Source organism: Hordeum vulgare, chromosome 6H (genome assembly GCF_904849725.1).
Source record: "Hordeum vulgare subsp. vulgare chromosome 6H, MorexV3_pseudomolecules_assembly, whole genome shotgun sequence".
In the NCBI taxonomy this organism is placed as follows: domain Eukaryota; kingdom Viridiplantae; phylum Streptophyta; class Magnoliopsida; order Poales; family Poaceae; genus Hordeum; species Hordeum vulgare.
The window spans coordinates 470,477,421-470,495,412 of NC_058523.1; positions in this window are offsets into that span (position 1 = coordinate 470,477,421).

The following is a 17,992-nucleotide window of genomic DNA, read 5'->3' on the forward strand; positions in this document are numbered from 1 at the left end:
GTAGCCGTCGTCGTCGATGTAGATGTAGCCGTCGACGTCGTCGATGTAGTCGTCGTCGATGTAGATGTAGCCGTCGACGTCGTCGATGTAGTCGTCGTCGAGGAGAGGGGAGAGGGGCGGAGGGGCGGCGCGGAGCACGGGAGGGGCGGCGGGAAGCAGGGCAGGGAGGCGGAGTGGGGAGTGGAATGGATCCCGCGTGGGTAGCGGGGAGTGGGAGAGGGAGTGGTGGGTCCCGCGTGGTAGTGGGAGAGGGAGTGGAGGGAAATTTTGGTGGGGTGAGAGGGAAAATTTGGTGGGGTGGGATGGAAAATTTTCACTAGTTTTTTGGGGTTTGGAGGCAGACTTTTTCTTTTTCTTTTTTATAAACATTATAGAAATAATGGTTAAAATCATTCCGAATAGTTCAAGAAGACGTCGGTACTCAAATTTATATATCTTTTCTAGTTGGCAGGTCACATGTGATGATGCGACACGAAGGTTTCCCATTTTTTTGATTTTTTTTGAATTTTTCATGGCCATTTCAAAATGCGGTCGAAACGGCGGGCATGAACGTTCGTACCTAGTGGTTGAATCTTGGAAACCTTTTCGTGTTTCTATGATTAAATAGATACTTGTGTACCTAGAAATGATTTTTGGAAAAAATAAAGAGCAAACTATAAGGCAGACGCAGTTCAAATTTGACCCGCTTCCAACTGATTCGACATAGATTTGTGTTTTTCACGAGAGATGGATAAAAGCTTTTGACACCCAACCATTTTGTCAGTTGTACATTAAATATGGCCTAGTATGTTAGAAAAATGATTTGGACCAATTTTGAAACAAATATATGGTAGGTCCTTCACAAAAAACTCATTTCGGGCACATGAAAAATGAAAAATGAATTTTTCATACAAGGAAGATGAAAACTTCCTTAATCAACATTTTTTTGTCATTCCAAGATGCACCATTATGCAAAATATGAGACCATTTCAACAAACTATGCCATGAATATGGTCATGAGATTGATCATGTGGCTTGAAAGCCATGAATCTTCACACATGATAACACATTTGTGTGAACACTTTTTAAAAATAATTGCCGTATTACAAGTTTATTATTTTACATGGTAACTTTATCACATATGATGACATAATGCAAAGGTTTCCCATTTTTTTGATTTTTTTGGAATTTTCCATGGCCGTTTCAAAATGCGGCCGAAAAAGCGGGCATGACCGTTCCTACCTGGTGGTTGAATCTTGGAAACCTTTTGGTGTTTCTATGATTAAATAGATACTTGTGTACCTACAAATGATTTTTGGAAAAAATAAAGAGCAAACTATAAGGGAGCCGCAGTTCAAATTTGACCCGCTTCCAGCTGATTCGACATAGATTTGTCTTTTTCACGATAGATGGATAAAAGCTTTTGACACCCAACTATTTTGTCAATTGTACATTTAATATGGTCTATATGTTAGAAAAATGATTTGGACCAATTTTGAAACAAATATATGGTAGGTCCTTCACAAAAAAACTCATTTCGGACACTTAAAAAATGAAAAATGAATTTTTCATACAAGGAAGATGAAAACTTCCTTAATCAACATTGTTTGTCATTACAACATGCACCATTATGCAAAATATGAGACCATTTCAACAAACTATGCCATGAATATGGCCATGAGATTGATCATGTGGCTTGAAAGCCATGAATCTTCACACATGATAGCTCATTTGTGTGAACACTTTTTAAAAATAATTGTCGCATTACAAGTTTCTTATTTTAAATGGTAACTTTATCACATATGATGACATAATGCAAAGGTTTCCCACTTTTTTGATTTTTTTTGAATTTTTCATGCCCGTTTCAGAAATGCGGTCGAAACGGCGGGCATGACCGTTCCTACCTAGTGGTTGAATCTTGGAAATCTTTTGGTGTTTCTATGATTAAATAGATACTTGTGTACCTACAAATGATTTTTGGAAAAAATAAAGAGCAAACTATAAGGGAGCCGCAGTTCAAATTTGACCCGCTTCCAGCTGATTCGACATAGATTTGTCTTTTTCACGAGAGATGGATAAAAGATTTTGACACCCAACCATTTTGTCAATTGTACGTTAAATATGGCCTAGTATGTTAGAAAAATGATTTGGACCAATTTTGAAACAAATATATGGTAGGTCCTTCACAAAAAACTCATTTCGGACACTTGAAAAACGAAAAATGAATTTTTCATACAAGGAAGATGAAAACTTCCTTAATCAACATTGTTTGTCATTCCAACATGCACCATTATGCAAAATATGAGACCATTTCAACAAACTATGCCATGAATATGACCATGATATTGATCATGTGGCTTCAAAGCCATGAATCTTCACACATGATAGCTCATTTGTGTGAACACTTTTTAAAACTAATTGTCATATTACAAGTTTATTATTTTACATGGTAACTTTATCACATATGATGACATAATGCAAAGGTTTCCCATTTTTTGATTTTTTTTGAATTTTTCATGCTCGTTTCAAAATGCGGTCGAAACGGCGGGCATGACCGTTCCTACCTAGTGGTTGAATCTTGGAAACCTTTTGGTGTTTCTATGATTAATTAAATAGATACTTGTGTACCTAGAAATTATTTTTGGAAAAAATAAAGAGCAATCTATAAGGCAGCCGCAGTTCAAATTTGACCCGCTTCCAAGTGATTCGACATAGATTTGTCTTTTTCACGAGAGATGGATAAAAGCTTTTGACACCCAACCATTTTGTCAATTGTACATTAAATATGGCCTAGTATGTTAGAAAAATGATTTGGACCAATTTTGAAACAAATATATGGTAGGTCCTTCACAAAAAAACTCATTTCGGGCACTTGAAAAATGAAAAATGAATTTTTCACACAAGGAAGATGAAAACTTCCTTAATCAACATTGTTTGTCATTCCAACATGCACCATTATGCAAAATATGAGACCATTTCAACAAACTATGCCATGAATATGGCCATGAGATTGATCATGTGGCTTGAAAGCCATGAATCTTCACACATGATAGCTCATTTGTGTGGCTTGAAATACATTTGCAACAAATAAGAAGTCACTTAAACCAATCTATGAACAAATAAGATACAACAAGTAAGATCAACCAATCTATCAACATACTTGGGTTGAACAAAGATAAAGTCACTTAATCATACATAATTAAGAGATTCTTCTCATCTTGCATTACAACATTGCTACATGAGAGCAACACACCAACAATAGCATAGTACAGTTACAAACATAATATAGTGGAGTCACTTAATCATACATAATATAGAGATTCTGATCATCTTGCATTACAACATTGGTACAAAAGAGAAACACAACAACACATCAACCATAGCATAGTGGACTTCATCTTCATCTGATCAGCTCATCCATCCAAAATGTCCCTGATCATCTTCAACTTCTCTTGGTTCTTCTCCAATGCCTTCAACTGATCAGCAATCTGGATCTTCAGCTCATCCCTGCGTTTAATCAGATTCTCAATTCCTTTCTTCAGACCATCAATGTGAAGGTTGAGCACCACAATTTCATCATTAAGTTTGTCCTTCTCCTTCAAATGATTTGCCTTCTGGGTCCTAATGACCCCGCCTTGAGCTTCTGCAAGGTTGAGCAGTTGATTCACATCTTCTACTAGTTTGTCATAGCTTGCATCAAGATTTCTTTTCTCCTCTGTGAGGTGGTGAATTTTCAGTGAATTCTCCAAATTATCATCCCTCCTAGCACTCTTGCTGTCTTCCAACATTTCCCACAATTTTAACAATGCATTTTGCATTGTGGGAGGCCACTCTTGGTTTACCCAACCAACAAAACCACAGTTTTGAGGTGGCTGCAATACAAAATAACCAGTACTTCAGCAATACAAAATAACCAGAAAATAACAAGCCAAAATTTTGTAATAAACATGCAATTACACTGCTGTAATAAACAAGCAATGACAGTGCTGTAACAAGCCAGAATCTTTTAGCTAAACTAACAATGACAGTGTTGTAATAAACAACGACAGTCTGAATATTTGATATAAACAAACAATGACAGTGATGTAGTAAACACTGACAGTCTGAATCTTTTGAGCTAAACAAACAATGGCAGTCTGAATATTTTAGCTAAACAAACAATGACAGTGATGTAGTAAACACTGACAGTCTGAATCTTTTCAGGTAAACAAACAATGACACTCGGAATATTTTGAGCTAAACAAACAAAATTGCAGGGAACAACCAGATAGAAAAAATAGAAGCAACTACATGCATGTCTAACACTAAAGAAGATAGAACTAACCGGCTGAGCACACACTAAAAATCTTCTTCTTGTCTCAAATCCTTCGAATGCTACGCGACGCTCAGGTGGCATCCCATGCTCCAAGCAAACATCCAGGGTAGAATTCTCAAAGCCCATGTAGTCTTCGTTGTCGATGCTAGCAGGGATCTAAAGAAGAACCAAGAAACAGAGATAAATCCCCAATGTGAAGAAACCGAAACCCTAAACCTAACCCTAGCTCTACAAATTACCCGGTACATCATGCCGTCCGAGGAAGAGCTGATGCCCAGGCTCGATAGGTTGTTGCTACTCTCATCCTCGTAAACCATGGCGCGGCGGAGGTGGTGGCGGCCGGTGAGCTTCAGCGACGAGGGGGGTAGAGCGCGAGCAGAGTAGACTAGCTCGGTCAACCGGGTTAGAGCGACCGACCCAACCGGTTCGTGCCGACCAGGTTCGAACGGGCCATTTGTTTTTCTGAAGGTGTCTATGCCATTTGGTTTTTTTTGTAAGATGTCCCGGACGGCACGTGGCGGACAACACGTTGCAGGAACTGTCACATTGTATAAAGAGGGAACTGCCACCTCGTCTCCCTCGTCGCCTCGTGTCCCACTTCGTCTTCTCGCTCTCTCCCGCCGCACCGTCTCCCTCGTCGCCTCATCTCCCACACCCAATGGAGGGCGCTCGTCACACCGCCGCCGTTGCGGATCTTGAGGTGCCGAAGCAGGAGGACACGACCGCAACCGCTGTCGCCGCTGCGGAACTTGAGAAGGAGGCGCCGAAGTAGGAGGACACGACCGCAACCACTGTCGCCGCTGCGGATCTTGAGAAGGAGGTGCCGAAGCAGGAGGATACGACCTCGAGCGGTGCTGCGCAGGCTCACGACGATGAGGTGGGTTTTTTAGATAGGGTTTTCTGGTTTTTTTATATTTGATTCGTGCTTGAATGCTACATAGATATATTGAGACTTGGATTTCTTTAATTTCAGTCTCGATTTGTGTATGTGGATGTGGTAATGCTTCCCGTTCCCCTGCTTTCATAGTTATCGTTGATAAGCAGGAGATTTAGCTTATATTCAGAGAGCAGAACACACTCTACTTTTGCATGTGTTGGCGAACTTTTGCATTTTGTTGGCTTGAATCAACGGAATCTTTCTCTTATTAGTAAAGATTTCACCTAGGTCATGTGCTTAATATATACGAACACCCATTCCTAAATTTCGCCTAGGTCTGCCCCCTCTCTTGCATTTTATTGGGATTATTAGTAAGGATTTAATAAGAGTTAGGTTTTGAATTGGGATCTTGATTGCTACATGTGCTTAGATTTTATTATGTGCCAGATATGTTGATAGATTTGTTGTGGTTATCCCCTCACCGGGGCACGGCACGGGCTGAGCAGCCCAAAAGTGCAATGTTCTGCTATATAAAATAAAGAACGGAGAGAATCATCTTATGCAAATAGATAATGAAGTGATAATTACAAATTGCTTGCAGACATCACATTTTGGATGAAAGCGCTCCTTGTAACAAGTTTTATGGTATGGATGGTTTCCTGACATGGAGAACTGCATGTTTTTGTTGGTAAAGTCAATACCAATGCAACTGCTTAATTAGTAAACAAAACAACAAAGAGCTACCTCATAGTCATATATTGGTTGATTACAAGCATGGCAGCAAAAGCACTCTGGATGCCAAACAGCTCCCATGCAACTAAGAAAATGTCCATGGCCAATTTCATTGTGACATCCAGCACATGTCCTGACAAAAGAAGTGTATACATAACATATAGTTACAGAGTACAGATAACTCCCGTAGCTGATTGCAATCAGAGTGTTCTGGACCAACACAATATTCTCCTGGCATGCTTTAAGAAACAAATTATACACACTCTCCTGTTTTTTTACCAGGTATCTTTGTTATTTTCTTTTGACAGCAATGGCAGATTTCACACACCCAAGGCACTTCATGTAAAGATATAATTCACAGTATCGCACCCAATGATGTCATTTCGCGCTTCAATAACTACATTAAATGGTTTATCAAATAAAGACGGTGGCAAACCAGGTCTGACGGGTTTTTCTTTCATGTCTATGCTGAATATCCAAGTTTCAAACCATAGTTTGATTTTTAGAAAGGACATTTAAATCTTTGTATGAAGGATCGAAACATTGTATAAGTGAAATGCACAAAGGACAGACCGAGTGCAGAGAATAGGGTGGCTGATGCAGCAGCACTATGAATGTAATTAGAAGCACATTGTTGAATGGTTGACCTTTTGAATACTGTGTTACATAGTTTGTACTAATCGAATTACTTATATTGTAGGAAAAGGAAGATGGAGGCATGAAGAGGAAGCTCGCCAAGACTGGGTTCAAGAGCCCGTATGACTCTGACTACGGCGACGTCGACGACCCGTATGAGGTAATCCCAACTATTTTAGTTCAGCATAAGCACTATATGAATGCATGTTGGTGGGTTTTTAATGAAATTGATGTAGAGAGTGTTTTAATGTTGTTTGTTTAATTAGATTACTGTACATGAATTTTTTTCTTTGTTTGTTCATTAAAATTTGGTAAATGGGAATTATCTGATGTTTGTTCATTGCATCATTCTGAATAAGAAGTGTGTGTTCTGGCTCCATAATGCCTATATGGATGCATAATGTGTTCCTGCAATTAATTTGTGTGTGCAGTATAACTCTGGAGATGACGTGGAGGACATCAACAAAGAGTCCTTCATTGAGAAGGAAGCCCATAAGATCAGGGAGAAGGGGAAGGCGGCGTACTTCAAGAGGGAAATGTTCAGATGCTCATACTGCACCACAAAGCCAAAGCCCAAGGATGGGATTTATGAACACCTTATGTCGCATGCACGCGGTTTATCGACGAGTGCTGCACACATCAAGACCCGGGCAGAGCATGCAGCCCTCCTGAAGGCTCTAGGTCCCATTTAGTCACCCTCCATGATCCTACGTGGTTTATCGATGTCGTTGTGAACTGTTTTACTTTTGCGCAAATGGCAGGTTGTTGTGAACTGTGTTGGAATGTTATGGCAGGTTGTTGTGAACTGTTGGAATGTTCTACTTTTGATGTTGGAATGTGTATTATGAGTTTAGGTGCTGCAACGATCACGGTAGCTGCTTCTATTTTGCTTCACTGATCATAAAGAGTGGGTCGACTGGTTAGCAACAGGCAACATCTCAATTCAGCTCTCTGATGTAGATAGCAACATCAACAGCTCTGTGGTGTAGTTAGCAACATCAACAGCAACAACTGCCGATGGGTGAGGTGGCCGTGGCGTCAGCACCACCACCGCTGGTCACCGCCCCCGTTAGTCGCCGCCCCCATCCCCGTCGGTCGCCGCCGCCCCCATCCCCGTCGATCGCCGCCGCCCCCATCCCCGTCGATCGCCGCCGCCCCGTCCCTGTCGGTCACCGCCGCCCCCAAGATCTAGATTTGCTCGTCCCTTGTCGGAAATTGGCTAAGTCTTGGCCCTTGTCGGAAATTGGCCAAGTGTTGGTCGTCCCCGTCGGTCCCACTTATCAATGATACGAGAGACCCGCGATTTAATATAATATACCCCCAAATACCGATACCTGAGCAACGGTCCCTCTCTAGCCCAGCAGTAGCAAACACTTAGCGGAAGCGCTCGGTCGTGGGTTCGAGTCCCCGCTCGCGCATGTTTTTTCGGGAATTAAGCGAGGCTCGCGCATGTCCACGCTCGGTCGCCGGCCCCTCACCTGCCTGTCAAATGGGTCCTACCTCAGTGACAAGTAAGCGAGGCTGCTGAGGTGGCTGCGTAACCAGCCTAGTGCATTCAAACTATTTAGTAACGACCATTCATATTGGTCATTATCACCTAGAAATAAGGCAGTGTGAGGTGTTGTCTGCTTTATGACCTTTTCCAGTAAGCAAGTGATGACCTTTCTAATGAAAATGGTCGTTGGTTTTTGGGGCTAGGACCCCTCCAGACAGCTTACGACCAAATGATGTCAAATGGTCATAGATTTATGACCATTCCTTCCAGCGTCACTCACAAAAGGTCGTTAGTTGACATATTTCTTGTAGTGCTAGTGAACACTATGGCCCCCGGGTCTAGTTCACATCATATTTTCAGCTCTACACTTTTACTTTGTTGCACTTTCCACCTTCAGATCTCACCTTGCAAATTACCGTGAAGGGATTAACAACCCCTTTATAGCGTTGGGTGCAAGTTTGTTTGTTTTTGCGCAGGTACATTGTGACTTGTCTTGATACTCCTACTGGATTGATACCTTGGTTCTCAAACTGAGGGAAATACTTACTGCTACTGTGCTGCATCACCCTTTCCTCTTCAAGGGAAAAACCAACACAAGCTCAAGAGGTAGGAAGAAGAATTTCTAGCGCCGTTGTTGGGGAGTATCAAGTCAAGAATAGTCTCCCTTCAACGTGCCAATTTTTGACGCCGGGGACTATTCTAGGTGAAGCATAAACAGGTAACTATCGCAAACTCATCTCTTGCATTTACTTTTTTGCCTTTTGCCTCTCGCTTTCCTCTCCCCCACATGTGAAGAAAAACAAAAATTACAAAAATATTTGACTTTCTCGTTTGCCTTCCCTTTGCTTGTGTGTTATGTGCCTTCAATATGCTTGCATCTTCGCTTGCTGAAAATCTATTGATATGGATCCTCATCCACTTGCTAATCTCTTTAAGAGATCATATTATGTTGAACCAATTGCTAGTGAGTTGAGTGCACTTGACTATCTTTATGAAGTTTTGCTTGAGATGCGTGAATCTGAAAATTCTGATGCAGAAATTTATGAAGTGATTCACGATGGCTCCTTGAATGAAAAGCATGATTGCAATGGTTTCACTATGAATTCTATTAATGTCAATCATGCTAAAAATATGCAAAACCCTAAGCTTGGGGATGCTAGTTTTGCTATGTCCACTACTTGTTGCAATGATCGTGATTGGGGTGATGATTTTTCTTATGATCTTGAAAATTTGTTTAAGCCTCATGATGAATATGATGTTTGCAATAAGACTGAAAGTGGGTTTGGAGAAATCATGACTTTAGTTGATGATAATCCCACTATTTTTGAAGAGTGTCAACTTTGCATGCATGTGGATCATGAAAAGAATATCCTTTGTGATATCTATATTGTTAAATTTGAATATGATCCCACATGTAATTATTATGAGAGAGGCAAATATTGTGGTAGAAACTTTCATGTTACCAAATTACCTCTCGTTATGTTGAGATTGATATTGTCTCTTTCTTCTTCCTCGCATATGGTAACTATTGGTTGTCTTGACAATTTGTTTTCCTATAAAAAGCCTATGCATAGGGAGTATGTTAGACTTAGATATGTTTTTCACATGTTTCACGATGCTCTCTTCGTGTCCGATTGCTATCTTTTATGTGAGCATCATTGAATTATCAATGCCTAGCTAAGGGCGTTAAGCAATAGCGATTGTTGGGAGGCAACCCAATGAATTTATCTTTGCTTTTTGCTCTCTATTTTGTTATGTCCACACCATCATAATTCTGTTATGATTGTGTTTTTTGTGTTTCTTTTTGTATTTGTGCCATGTAAAACCTTTATGATTAGTTTTTGTGATGGTTGTTTGATCTTGCTGAAATAGACAGAAACTTTATGCTCACGAAATTATTTTATTTCCTATCCAGAAAGAGACTTTGAGTTGATTCGTTTTGCTGCTGGTTGATATGCCAATTTCCCTAATTGTCATAATTTTGCAGAATTTTCGAGATACCAGAAGTATACGAAGTATACAGATTGCTACAGACTGGTCTGTTTTTGTCAGATTCTGTTTTTGTTGCGTTGATTGCTTATTCTTATTTTGATGAAACTATGGATAGGATCGGGGGGGGGGGGGGGGGGGTACTAGCCATGGAAAAGTGAGAATACATTAATCTAACATCAATCTAAATAGAAATCAAGTTTACTACAGTACCTAAAGAGTTGGTAGTTTGTTTTCTTATGCTAATGATATCACGAGTTTCTGTTTAAGTTTTGTGTTGTGAAGTTTTCAAGTTTTGGGTGATGTTCTCATGGACAGGGATAAAGAGTGGAAAGAGCTTAAGCTTGGGGATGCCCAAGGCTTCCAAAGCAAAAGTCAAGGACACCAAAAAGCCTAAGCTTGGGGATGCCCCGGGAAGGCATCCCCTCTTTCGTCTTCAATCCATTGGTAACGTTACTTGGAGCTATATTTTTATTCACCACATGATATGTGTTTTGCTTGGAGCGTCGTGTATTATAGGAGTCTTTTCTTTTTGTTGTGTCACAATCATCCTTGCTTCACACCTTTTTGAGAGGGACATGCACTCATCGTGAATTTGCTAGAATACTCATTGAGCTTCACTTATATCTTTTGAGTTAGGCAATTTAGCTCGCATGTGCTTCACTTATATCTTTTGAGCTAGATAATTTTGCTCTAGTGCTTCACTTAAATCTTTTTAGAGCACGGCGGTGTCATATTTTGTAGAAATAAAAACTCTCGGTTGCTACAACAACAAAAGACCTTCTGCTACGGGCTACGCCTATAGGGATTTCCTTGGCAAATATGCAAAGGATTCCCCCGTGGCCTTGGAGCCTTGCGTTGGTGTTCCCTTGAAGAGGAAAGGGTGATGTAGCACAGCGGCGGTAAGTATTCCCCTCAGTTTGAGAACCAAGGTATCAATCCAGTAGGAGGATCGCGTCAAGTCACAAGTACCTGCACAAACGCAAAGAGCTTGCACCCAACGCTATGAATGGGTTGTCAATCCCTTATAGATTGTTTGAAAAGTGAGAACTGAAAGCAAAAATTAAACAAAGCAAAGTAAAAGTGAAAGCTAAGATGATAGTTGTGAGTAGACCCCGGGGTCGTAGTGTTCACTAGTGGCTTCTCTCATGAAAGCAAGTAGACGGTGGGTGAACGAATTACTGTCGAGCAATTGATAGAACCGCGCAAACTCATGACGTTATCTATGGCAATGATCATACATATAGGCATCACATCCAAAACAAGTAGACCGATACTTTCTGCATCTACTACTATTAGTCCACACGTCGACCGCTATCCAGCATGCATCTAGTGTATTGAGTTCATAAGAACAGAGTAACGCCTTAAGCAAGATGACATGATGTAGATGGACAATCGCAAATCTATGACGAAAGCCCATCTTGTTACCCTTGATGGAGACAACACGACGCGTGCCTTGCTGCCCCTTCTTTCACTGGGAAAGGTCACCGCATGTTATGAACCCAAAACCAAGCACTTCTCCCATTGCAAGAATCATAGATCTAGTTGGCCAAACTAAACCCAAGACTCGGAGAGACTTACAAGGATATAAAATCATGCATATAAGAAATCAGCAGAGACTCAAATATAATTCATAGATAATCTGATCACAAATCCACAATTCATCAGATCTCGACAAACACATCGCCAAAGAGGATTACATCGGAAAGATCTCCATGAAGATCATGGAGAACTTTGTATTGACGATCCAAGAGAGAGAAGAAGCCATCTAGCTACTAACTACAGACCCGTAGGTCTGAAGTAGACTACTCACGAGTCATTGGAGAGGCAATGATGTTGATGTAGAAGCCCTCCAGCTCCAAAGTCCCCTCCGGCAGGGCACCGGGAAGGGTCTCCAGATGAGATCTCGCCGAAACGGAAGCTTGCGGCGGCGGAAAAGTGGTTTCGTGGAGCCCTGATTTTTTCTTGGATTTTAGGAATACATAGGGCAAAGAGCTAGGGCAGGGGAGCTCCAGGGAGGCCACTTATACGTCTCAAACGTATCTATAATTTTTGATGGTTTCATGTTGTTATCTTGTAATCTTTGGATGTTTTATGTACCTTCGATATCTTTTTTGGGACTAACTTATTAATTCAGTGCCAAGTGCCAGTTCCTGTTTTTTGCTCTTTTCAGATCTGATTTTGGAACGGAACCCAAACGGAATAAAATCCCCGAAATAAATTTTTCCCGAACGGAAGAAGACCAGGGGGCTTGAGGGCCAAGCGAGAAGGGCTACACGGGGCCCACAAGCCCCTATCCGCTACCAGGGGGCGGCGGTTGGCTAGCTTGTGGCCTCCCTGACGCCCCCCTGACCTAGCTCCTTCGCCTATATATTCCCTAAAATATAGAAAAAATCAAGGGATCCACGAAAATACTTTTCCGCCGCCGCAAGCTTCCGTTTCCGCGAGATCTCATCTGGAGACCCTTCCCGGTGCCCTACCGGAGGGGACTTTGGAGTTGGAGGGCTTCTACATCAACATCATCGCCCCTCCAATGATTCGTGAGTAGTTCACTTCAGACCTACGGGTCCGTAGTTAGTAGCTAGATGGCTTCTTCTCTCTCTTGGATCTTCAATACAAAGTTCTCCATGATCTTCATGGAGATCTATCCGATGTAGTCCTCTTTGGCGGTGTGTTTGTCGAGATCTGATGAATTGTGGATTTGTGATCAGATTATCTATGATATATATTTGAGTCTTTGTTGATTTCTTTTATGCATGATTTGATATCCTTGTAAGTCTCTCCGAGTCTTGGATTTTGTTTGGCCAACTAGATCTATGATTCTTGCAATGGCGGGAGTGCTTGGTTTTGGGTTCTTACTGTGTGGTGACCTTTCCCAGTGATAGTAGGGGCAGCAAGGCACACATCGTGTAGTTGCCATCAAGGGTAACAAGGTGGGATTTGTCGTAGATATGAGATTGTCCATCTATATCATGTCATCTTGCTTAAGGCGTTACTCTGTTCTTTTGGACTTAATACACTAGATGCATGCTGGATAGTGGTCGACGTGTGGAGTAATAGTAGTAGATGCAGAAAGTATCGGTCTACTTGTTTTGGACATGATGCCTATAGATGTAATAATTGCCATAGATGATGTCACGACTTTCGCGGTTCTATCAATTGCTCGACAGTAATTTGTTCACCCACCGTCTACTTGCTTTCATGAGAGAAGCCACTAGTAAACACTACGGCCCACGGGTCTATTCACACCTATCATTTCCACTTTCGCTTTTACTTTGCTTTGTTACTTTGTTGCTTTCAGTTCTCACTTGGCGAACAATCTATAAGGGATTGACAACCCCTTCATAGCGTTGGGAGCAAGCTTTTTGTGTTTGTGCAGGCACTTGAGATACTCCTTCACTGGATCGATACCTTGGTTCTCAAACTGAGGGAAATACTTACCACCGTTGTGCTACATCACCCTTTCCGCTTCGAGGGAACACCAACGTAAGGCTCCAAGGCCACGAGGGAAATCCTTTGCATATTTGCCTAGGAAGCCCCTTAAGGCGTAGCCGTAGCAGAAGGATTCCTGGTGCCGTCAGCACGTTTCTGGCACCATTGGAAGGTCTTTTGTTGCAGTAGCAGAAGTATTTCTGGCGCTGTTGCCGGGGAAGGAGAGATATACCCAAGTAGGTCTCACAAACTCATCTCTGGCACCATTGGAAGGTCTTTTGTTGCAGTAGCAGCCACAAGCCTGGTGGCTGCGCCCCCTGGCCGCGGCCACAGGGCTTGTGGGCTCCCTGTGGGCCTCCTGCCTTGGCCCTCAAGTCCCCCGATCTTCTTCTGTTCTCGAAAAAAATATTTCGGGGATTTTATTCCGTTTGGACTCTGTTCCAAAACCAGATCTGAAAAGAGTCAAAAACACAGAAAAAACAGGAACTGGCACTTGGCACTAAATTAATAAGTTAGTCCCAAAAAAGATATAAAAGGTATATAAAACATCCAAAGTTGACAAGATAACAACATGAAACCATCAAAAATTATAGATACGTTTGAGACGTATCAAGCATCCCCAAGCTTAACTCCTGCTCGTCCTCGAGTAGGGAAGTGATAAAGAATGAACTTTGATGCTTTCATGCTACCTAGCATAGATGTCCTTTGTAACTCCTCTTATGTGACGTGAATGTTCAGATCCGTTAGATTCAAAACAATAGTTTGCGATTGACGTGGAGACAATAATACTTCAAGAAAACTAGCAAGGTAATCATGAACTTTCAAAATAACAAGGCCAAAAGAAAGTTATCCCTGCAAAATCATATAGTCTGGCTATGCTCTATCATCCTTGCACAACGAATTTAAATCATGCACAACCTCGGTATTGGCCAAGTAATTGTTTTCACACCTTTACTTTCTCAAACTTTTTCAACTCTCACGCGATACATGAGCGTGAGCCATGGTTTTAGCACTATAAGTGGAATGGAGTGTGGTGGAGGTTGCAAGGCAAACAAGGAGAAGATGGTCACATTGACTAGGCATATCAATGAGCTATGGAGATTCTCATCAATAGATATCAATGTGAATGAGTAGGGATTGCAATACAAATGATGCACTAGAGCTAAGAGTATGTGAAAGCTCTGAAAGAAAACTAGTGGGTGTGCATCCAACTTGCTTGCTCACGAAGACCTAAGGCAATTTTGAGGAAGCCTACCATTGGAATATACAAGCCAAGTTATATAATGAAAATTTCCCACTAGCTATATGGTGGTGAAAAAATGAGAGACTCTCAATCATGAAGATCATAGTGCTTAATATGAAGCACAAGTGTGGAAAGGAGATAGTAGCATTGTCCCTTCTCTCTTTTTCTCTCATTTTTTTGGTGGGCTCTTTGGCCTCTTTTTTTAATATATTTTTTATTTTTGTGGGCATCTTTGGCCTCTTTTTGTAAATGGACTTCGCTGGCCTATTTTATTTCCCCTCATGGGACAATGCTCCATCAATGATGATCATCACACTTACAACTCAAAACTTAGAGCAATGATGACTCTATATGGAATGCCTTCGGTAGTGTACCGTGACAATGATCTAGCATGGCATAGACATCAATGGAAACATCATGCTAGCTATCTTATGATCATGCAATGGCAATGTAGAAGTGGTGGCACATGTCATGGTGGTAGTTGCATGGCAATATATCTCGGAATGGCTTTGAAAAAGCCATAGTATGTAGGTGTGGTGGCTGTTTTGAGGGAGGCTAATGGTGGGTTTTGTGCACCGGCGAAAGTTGCACGGCACTAAAGAAGATAGTGATGGTGGAAGGTGAAAGTGCATATAACCATGGACTCAACATTAGTCATGAAGAACTCATATACTTGTTGCAAAAGTTTTAGTAGTAATCGAAATAAAACATTCAACGCATACTCGTAGGGGAAGGGTTGGTAGGTATAAACCATCGCGTGATCCCGACCGCCACACAAAGGATGACAATCAATAAACTAATCATGCTCAGACTTCATCACATAGCGGTTCACCATACGTGCATGCTACGGGAATCACTAACTTCAACACAAGTATTTCTAGATCCACAACACCTTACTAGTATAACTTCAATATTATCACAACCACAACTCAAAACTAATTGAGATGAATCAAACTTCTCTAACTACTCAATGCACATGAAGGTGGAAGTTTTCATATCCCTTTGGATAACTACCCTTTTTGAGACTACTTTCATAGAATAGATCAACTACCATGCCACGCGCTTCCGTGCTCTAATAGATAGAAGTGAAACACATAGAGCAAAATAAACTAGCTCAAAAGATATAAGTGAAACACATGTGAGCTGAACTGTCTAACCAAAGGATATAAGTGAAGCTCGGCAAAATCACGGTGAGTGCATGTCTCTCTCTCTAGGTGTACAGCAAGGAAGATTCTGACACAACAAAAATAAAAGACTCCTACGATACAAGACGCTCCAAGCAAAACACATAACATGTGGTGAATAAAAATATAGCCAAGCTTAAGCTTTTTCGGCATCCTTGAATCAACTTGGGGTGCCTTGGGCATCCCCAAGCTTGAGCTCTTGCCACTCTTTATCCCTTTGTCCATAAGAACTTCACCCAAAACTTGAAAACTTCACAACACGAAACTAAAACAGAAACTTGTGATATCATTAGTATAAGAAAGCAAATCACCACTTCCTTAGGTACTGTAGCAAGCTTAAATTTTAGTTATGTTGATGTTGGGTTACTGTATTTTCAATCTTCCATGGCTAATACCCCCCCCCCCCGATACTATCCATAGTTTCATCAAAATAAGCAACCAACTCAACAAAAACAGAATATGTTAACAGCAGACCAGTCTGTAGCAATCTGTATACTTCGTGTACTTATGGTTCTTAAAAAATTCTCACAAATTACAAAATTCTGAAGTATTTGCGTAGCAATCAGCAGAAAAAAGAATCAACTCAAAAGCTCTCACAGAAAAATATGAAAATTCTTTTCGTGAGTAGAAAGTTTCTGTCTTTTCCAGCATGATCAAACGATCATCCCCAAGACTAATCATAACGGTTTTACTTGGCACAAACGCAAAAGAAACACAAAAAACACAATCATAGCAGAATTATGAAAGTGTGGAAAACACAAAACAGAAAGAAAAAAAGAATAGATTCGTTGGGTTGCCTCCCAACAAGCGCTATTGTTTAACACCCTTAGCTAGGCATTGATAATTCAATGATGCTCACACAAAAGACAAGAGTTGAAGCACAACGAGAGCATCATAAAGCATGTAAAAATCACATCTAAGTATAACATACTTCCTATGCATAGGCATTTTATAGGAAAGCAAATTGGCAAGACAACCAATAGTTACCAAATGCAAGGAAGAAGAAAAAGACAATAGCAATCTCAACATAACGAGAGGTGATTTAGTGATATGAAAGTTTCTACCACCATATTTTCCTCTCTCATAATAATTACATGTGGGATCATATTCGAATTCAACAATGTAACTATCACATAGGATATTCTTTTCATGGTCCACATGCATGCAAAGTTGACGCTCTTCAAAAATAGTGGGGTTATCATCAACTAAAGTCATGACTTCTCCAAACCCACTTTCAATAATATTGCAAATATCATATTCATCATGAGGCTTAAACAAATTTTCAAGATCATATGAAAAATCATCGCCCCACTCATGATCATTGCAACAAGTAGTGGACATAGCAAAACTAGCATCCCCAAACTTAGGGTTTTGCATATTTTTAGCATGATTGTCACTAATAGAATTTATAGTGAAACCATTGCAATCATGCTTTTCATCCAAGGAGCCCTCGTGAATCACTTCATAAATTTCTTCCTCACAATTTTCAGATTCACGCATCTCAAGCAAAACTCCATAAAGATAGTCAAGTGCACTCAACTCACTAGAAATTGGATCAAAATAATTGGATCTCTTAAAGAGATTAGCAAGTGGATGAGGATCCATATCACTAGATTTTCAGCAAGCGGAGATGCAAGCCTATTGAAGGCACATGGCACACAAGCGAACAGGAAGCAAGCGAGAGAAAAAGGGCGAACGAAAAGGCAAACGAAAAAGGCAAACAAAAAAGGCAAATTGGTGAAGTGGGGGAGAGGAAAACGAGAGGCAACTGGCAAACAAAGTAAATGCAAGAGATGAGTTTGCGACACTTACTTGGATGAGTTCTTGACTTGATCTCTCCCCGGCAACGGCGCCAGAAATACATCTACTATGGCAACAAAAGACCTTCCTCGGCAGCAACGCCAGGAATTCTTCTGCTACGGGCTACGCCTATAGGGATTTCCTTGGAAAATATGCAAAGGATTCCCCCGCGGCCTTGGAGCCATGCATTGGTGTTCCCTTGAAGAGGAAAGGGTGATGTATCACAGCGGCGGTAAGTATTTCCCTCAGTTTGAGAACCAAGGTATCAATCCAGTAGGAGGATCGCGTCAAGTCACAAGTACCTACACAA